Source organism: Nicotiana tabacum, chromosome 18, assembly GCF_000715075.1.
Source record: "Nicotiana tabacum cultivar K326 chromosome 18, ASM71507v2, whole genome shotgun sequence".
Lineage (NCBI taxonomy): Eukaryota > Viridiplantae > Streptophyta > Magnoliopsida > Solanales > Solanaceae > Nicotiana > Nicotiana tabacum.
Window position 1 is genome coordinate 98,758,856 of NC_134097.1, and position 7,829 is coordinate 98,766,684.

Genomic DNA, 7,829 nt, shown 5'->3' on the forward strand with positions numbered 1-7,829 from the left:
TTCTCAAATCCGACACTAAATGGTCCTTCAAATCCTTAATTAAATGTCTAAATTTCCAAGCTCTAGTTCTTCAATTTTTGGCTTAATTTCCATGATTTTCTAGGTGGAATTGACATAATAATCGAGTTTTAAGTCCAACAATCTTACCTCCAAGTGATTCCCCTTGAATCCCTCTTCAATCTCCTTCAAAAAGCTCCAAAAACGACCAACTATGGAGGAAATAAACCTCACATTCGCGGATAAGACGACCTTTTAAACTTCTGCCAGGCCTGAAAATCCTTCTTCGCGAATGCGGTCAAAGCCTCGCGTTCACGAAGCACAAAAATTCTGCTGACCAAAACTCTCCTTCGCGAATGTGACCCTACCATCGCGAACGCGATGCTTCAGCCTCTCAAACCTACGTGAACGCGACAATGCCTCTCGCGAACGCGATGCATACTAACCCGGCCCTTCGCGAACGTGGAACTCCCCTTCGCGAACGCGAAGGCCAAACCTGATGCCTCCCTTCTTGACCCTTCGCGAATGTGAGGGTCCACTCGCGAACGCGAAGACCAAAATACATGCAACTGCTGGAACTCAAAATCTGCAACTTTCTTAACTTCAAAATGATCCATTCAACCCCTCGAAACTCACCCGAGGCCCGCGGGACCTCAACCAAAGTCACCAACATAACCCAAAACCTTATTCAATCTTGTACCAACCTTCAAAACACCTCAAACAACATCAAATCAACCAAAACACATCGTATTCAAGCCAAACTTTCTAAAATCTTCCAAATTCCTCTTTTGATCAAAAACCCAACCAAACCACGTCCGAATGACCTGAAATTTTGCACACACATCCCAAAGGACACAACGAAACTATTGAAACTCTTGGAATTTCATTTCGACCCCTATATCAAAATCTCGCCTACCAACTGGAAATCACCAAAATATCAACTTCATCAATTCAAGCCTAAATCTACTCTGGACCTCCAAATCCCATTCTGATCACACTCCTAAGTCAGAAATCACCTCCCGAAGCTAACCGAACCACTGAAACTCACATATGAGCCTTCTAATACATAAGTCAACATCAGGTTGACTTTTCTAACTTAAACTTCCTTAAAAGAGACTAAGTGTCTCAAACCTTACTAAAATCATTCCGGATTCGATCCGACCAACCCGATACCACAAAACACGTATAACAAAGCATAAAGAAGCAGAAATCAAGAAAACGGAGCGGTAACCCATGAGACGACTAGCCGAGTCGTCACAGATGCGAAAAATAATTGAGAATTCACATTTGCATATATTGAAGAAAAAGGAAATCCTTCGAGAATTCTCATGTACTACGTGTTCTCATGATAAATTGATTACTATACCAGTTGGATTTGGGATTGTATTCCCTGATTTTTGGAACGTATAAAAGGTGATATATATATATATATATATATATATATATGTGTGTGTGTGTGTGTGTGTGTGTTCCCAGTCACCTGCCGTGTGGACCGTTTACTATTATATGATTTTAATAGGTGCATCTATGATATGGTCACATGTGCGTTTGTTATATCAACTTGTAGTTTGGCTTTTGCAAGTTTGCTTGCTCAAATTATTAGAGCACAGTTCCAGGATAAAAATTATGATAATTTATCTCGATAATGTAGGTTTAAATACAAGTTGGTTTAGCAGAAACTGTATGCCTCCAATTAAGATAAACCATTGGTTATGAGAACATAACTCCCAAATAGAAATTTGGTATGAGGTGTATTATTTAATATACAATAGTACTTGTCCGCATCTAGCCAACAAGTTATGATAAATTCTCCCTATCATAATTGGTTCAGGATCATAACCAAATAATTTTCATCTAGAAATATGATTGTGCTATATGATTTAATTATGCTACCACAATGCACAAATGCTAGTTCCCAAAGAAGGTTGAGAAATGTGTTGATGATCCCAACATTAAGGGGAGAAAATGGGCAGCTGAAAAGTGATACATGAAATGAATTATTGAATACATCTAGATCCTCGTACAAGAAAATGTGAACTTAAAGTTCAAGTGATAATTCATTTCCAAAAATATTTCCAGGCGCATTTGCTGACCCAAAACTAAATGTCATATTTCAGTTGTTAATGCTCTAAATAGAATAAAGTCAATGATGGATAGAGTTTATGGCACACATTAAGCGTAATAGACATATCGGTTCCAAAGATAAAAGTCCTTGAAGAAGGTGATGAGCAAATGATAAAGATGGTCGTACTAAGGAGGTAGGTGTTATATAAGAGCACCACGACATAAAATATTATAAGACCTCATAAGAGAGGCTCAGGTACCTGAAACTATTGAGATCTCGATAAGTTATGTCTTTATTGAGTGGTGATGGAACCAATATAAAATGACCGTGGAGGATATTGCTGATATAATATAGCGCTCAATATTATTAGTATTGACGAGGATCTTGAGCTCAAATCTTTCATGGAATTTGGACAGATAAATGATTGGCATGAAAAATATGCCACCAAAATTGACCTCATATGAAAAATGTGAAGTTGGACCGATAGTCCCAACACCTAAAAGTATAAAGCCTATGTGGAGAAATTGAAATATGATTAGTGTTATATTGCAAAAGGAATCTTTGATATAGATTTGTTTATTCTAATAAATATTGTCAAGGTTTTGTTGGTTATACAAATACATGGCACAGTTCGTTATCTGTGAGGGTACTGCCATACTATGATATTCAACATGGTTATAATTACATTGAAGATGATACAACATGCACAGCTCAATTGAAAGAAGGACTATCAGAGGAGACAAAATAAAGCATATTTTACCAAAGTTCTATTTTAGACATGATCGTTGTTCAACCAATTTGTTCAAGTGATAATTTGACAAACTTCTTCACAAGGCAATGCCGATCTCAATATTAGAGAATTTGTTATACAAGGTTGGAATTCGTAGTCTCCAAGAAACAAAAGTGATGTTTTCATCAAGGGGAGGCAAATACACGTTGTACTCTTTTTACCTTAGCTAAGTTTTTATCCCATTGGGTTTTCCTGGCAAGGTTCTTAATGAGGCAGCAAGTAATGCGTATTACAAGATATGTGTACTCTTTTTCTTTTTCCAAGATTTTTTCCTACAAGGTTTTTCTTAGTAAGGTTTTAACGAGGCACATTCTTGATAATCATCCAAGGAAGAGTGTTATGAAATATTATAATTATATTAGTGGATGTCTATAACTCCTAAAGAGGCTACTCCCACTACTCTTCTCTATTATATAGATAATCCTCACTACTTCTCACCATTATAGTTGTAACTCCCACACCTCCATAACCTCCCCATGATCTTCCTCCATGTTCTCAATAGTTAATGCCATGTTCATGATATTCCTTTGTATTACCTCAATGTCATCCTATAAATAGAGGGTTTTGGCATCACATTGTACACTCTTGGAATACATAGAAGAAATAAGAAAGTTTTTCTCTTCCTCTTTACATCTTTTGTCTATTTTATTGTTTTATATTACTACTTTGAGCTTAGTATCTTAATACTTTTGATATAATAATGCAGGCAAAAATTATTTTCTTTAATTTCACCCTCAATTTTTTTTTCTTTTTTAAATTTTTAAATTTTATAAGCCGATAATGTAATTATTTTATACAACTAGGTTACTTAAGAACTAACTATAAATCATTGTTTATTGTAAGCATGAATCAATAACCTCATAAAGAGGATACATAACCTACTACAACTAATTATTATATATATTGGTAGTGTAAAAGATTTGAATACTATTAGTGTAGACTTAAATCTTTTGAATCAGAATGTCTGTAAAGAAATTGTAACAATTCGACTGGTTATTTTGAGTAATTGTGTACGGTTCGGAAGTTTGAGCTCACAAGTAGCTTCATATTATGTGTATCGACTTGTGTGCGTGGTTGAATTCAATTTTCAAATGAATCGGAGTCGAATTGGAAGAAGGATTCTAGTTTTGAAAGTTTAAGTGGTGATAATTTGACCGGAATTTAACTTTTGAGTAAATGGATCCGGAATAAGTTTTGCATGATGTCATCAGCTTCATATGGTGATTTTGGACTTAGGCGTGTGTTCGAATTTGGATTTGGAGGCCCGTAGGGTAATTTGAGGCATTATGGCAAAAGTTGACTTTTTGGGAAGTTTGATCGGGAGTGGAATTTTTGATATTGAGGTCAGATTCCAATTTCAGAAGTTGGAATAGGTCTGTAATATTAAATGTGACTTGTGTGCAAATTTTGAGGTTAATTGGAGGTGAATTGATAGATTTCGGCATCAGTTGCAGAAGTTGAAGTTCCAAAGTTCATTAATTTCGACTTGAGGTGTGATTCATCGTTTCAAGGTTTACATGTGTGATTTGAAGCTTCGAGTAGGTTCATCTTGTCATATGAAACTTTTCTCCAAAGTTTGGTATCATTCGGAGTTGATTTGATAGGGTTCGGATGCTCGGTTGTGATTCTAGAAGTTTTTGAAGTTTAAGTTTGATTTTCATGCGTTTTGGCATCCGATTCATAGTTTTAGAAGTTATTTGATGATTTGAGCATGCGATCGAGTTTGTGTTATATTTTTAGACTTGTGTTCATATTTGGTTTAGAGCCCCGAGGGCTTGGGTGAGTTTCAGATTGTTTTGGAATGATTTTTTTCATTGTTTCAGATTGCTAGTTTCTGGTGTTTATTGCCCTCTTTCGCGATCGTGTAGCTCCAGTCGTGATCACGTAGAGTTCTATTGGTCTGCCCCTTTTTCCTTCATCGCATTCGCATAGTACCTCTCGCGATCGTGAAGGTCTGCTTTCTTCTTCTTCGCGTTCGCGTAGTGGGAATTAAGGGTTGGGGCGATTTGCTAATTCCTCTCTGTGTTTGCATCATTTGCCCCACGTTCGCATAAGCTCCTGCCCATTGTTCATTGCGTTTGCGTCCCTTTTCTCGTGATCGAGAAAGGTATTTCTTGACAACTTTAATTCTCTTCTCCGTGATCGCGACCCAGTCTCCGCGATCGCGATGCATAAATACCTGGGCAGACAGAATATAATCCCAAATTGAGGGTTAGCCATTTCTAGCATTTTAGGAGTTGTAGACCTCAGCTTTGGGTGATTTTTCATGGGTTTTTCAAGAAAATCATCGGGGTATGTGTTCTCAACCCGAATCTCATTATATTTCATGAATCCATTGCTATTTTCATCAGATAATTAGTGAATTAAGTTGGGAATTCGGGAAACAAATTGTGAAACCTTTCAAAGCAAAAAATCATGATTTGAAGGACGAATTAGTATCGGAAGTAGATAATTTTGGTATTTCTAAACTCGTATCGGAGTAGGTGTTCGGGTTTTCTAAATTTTATCGGATTTTGAGGTGCGGGCCTGGGGATTTAACTTTTGTTGACTTTTTAGAAATTGAATAAAAAATTTATTAATTGGAATTGTTTCTTTTTGCATTATGTGATGTATTCAAGTCGTTTTTTGTTAGATTGAGTCGAGCATTGATTAATTGGTAAAGGAAAAGCTAAATTGAGTATTGAATTGGTCGGATTGAGGTAAGTATCTTGCCTAACCTTGTGTGGGGGACTTTCCCTTAGGACTTGAGTCTTCTATGCTAATTGTAGTTCGTGCACGCAAGGTGATGAGTGTCTGCTCGGACTTATTTGTGGAAAATTTGCCTTTAGGGTCCTTAGGTCCTTATATTCATTATGTGGGAAGTATTATGTTATGATTGAGTTTCCTAAAATATTAATTACCTCTATATGCTCCATACGATGATGTTAGCTTTCTCTAACTCTTACTTGTTTCTTGGCCCTTTTTTGCCTTAACTGACGTGATTGTTCTCCTTATTGTTTTGATACCTCTTAATTGTGAATTCCTCTATGACCCCGTGCATATATGCTATGTGTCCAAATTGTTGTGGTTGTCGATGTAGTTATCACGTGCTTATTATGTCTTGTTGTTTTGTTAAGGTTATTGCCTTTTTGGTTTTTCCGTGATTCTCTTGTTGTCGTGTATTCATACTCTTGGTGGTGGAACTCATTGTGACTGGATTGTTGGGTTGTTGTTGATTCCCTTACCGGGAGGTTATTGATGCTATTGTTTGGGTAAGGAAGAGTGTAAAGCACAAAGGGTGATGTCGTACACGATATTGTGAGAGAGTGTAAAGCACGAAGGGTGATGTCGTGCCATATTCTGAGAGTGATAATGCATGAAGGGTGATGTCGTGCCATATTTTGAGAGTGTTAATGCACGAAGGGTGATGTTGTGCCATATTCTGTGATTGTTAATGCATGAAGGGTGATGCCGTGCCATGTTATGAGAGAGTTAAAGCACGAAGGGTGACGCTGTGCACATTTCTATTTTTGCTTATGGTGAGGAAAAGTGATAAAGCACGGAGGGTGATGCCGTGCACTTTCTGTTTGATGAGTTTAATTGTTGTTATCAAATCAAGTGTTTTAACTATTTAGATTCCTATGTCGACCCGGCCAGTTGTCTCGTGAGTTACCACTTCGTTTTCCCCAATCTCTGCTTCTTATTGCTTTGTCTATCGGTTTTATATGTGATCAGGTTGGTTGGCTCGGGTTCGGAAAGGATTTGGTAAGGTTTAAGACACTTAGTCTCTTTTGAAGAAGCTTAAGTTGGAAAAGTCAATCGGATGTTGACTTATGTGTTAGAGGGCGCGGATGTGTGTTTCAATGGTTTGGATAACTTCGGGAGGTGATTTGGGACTTAGAAAAGTGATTGAAATAAGTTTTGGAGGTTTGGAGTAGATGTAGGCTTGAATTGGCGAAATTGGATTTTTGACGTTTCCGATTGATAGGTGAGATTTTGATATAGGGGTCGAAATGGAATTCTGAGAGTTGCAGTAGCTCCGTTGTATCATTTGAGATGTGTGTGCAAAATTCAGGCCATTCGACGTGGTTTGGTTGGGTTTTTTTATCAAAAGCGGAATTCGAAAGATTTTTGGAAACTTAGGCTTGAATCCGATGTGTTTTGGTTGATTCGATGTTGTTTGAGGTGTTTTGAAGGTTGGTATAAGTTTGAATAAGGTTATGGGGTGATTTCGGAAGGTTTACAGAGAAGTTGCAGATTTTTTGCTTCTGTTGTTTCCGCACCTGCGGATTGGGGACCGCAGGTGCAATGCCGTATATGCGATGAAAAGGACCGCAGAAGCGAAAAGGACCTAGGAAGGCTGGGGCCGCAGAATCGGCTGAGGAGCAGCATATGCGATAGCGCAGGTGCAGGGAAAAGGATCACAGAAGCGGTAAGTGGTCGTTTAAGTGATGACCGCAGAAAACGGTCCATTGACCGCGAAAGCGGTACCGCAGAAGCGGATAATTGGCCGCAGATGCAAAATCCCTAGGCCAGAAAGTATAAATTGTTTCCTTCGCGATTTTTGAGTTATTTCACCATTTCTAAGTCGGATTTGGAGCTTTTTGGACGATTTTGAAGAAGAGTTTCAAGGGAACTTCATTAAGGTAAGGATTTTGGACCTAAAACTCGTTCCTATGGTATTATTTCACGGATTAGAGCTATAATTAATGGAATTTAAGGGTTAAAATTGGGGAAACTGGGGCTTGGTATTGGAAACCTAGACTTGAGGATTTGAGGGACCTTTGTGGTCAGATTTTGGTACTTTTGATATTTATGACCTCATGGGGAGATAAGGAACCTATTGATGTGAATTTTATCGAATTTCGAGACATGGGCCCGGGGGTCGGGTTTTGGTAATTTCGGGATTTAAGTTGTAAATTGATTATTTTCGCTTGGGCTTCATTCCCTTAGCATATTTTGACACCGTGATTCTGATTTTGGGTAGATTCGACGCGA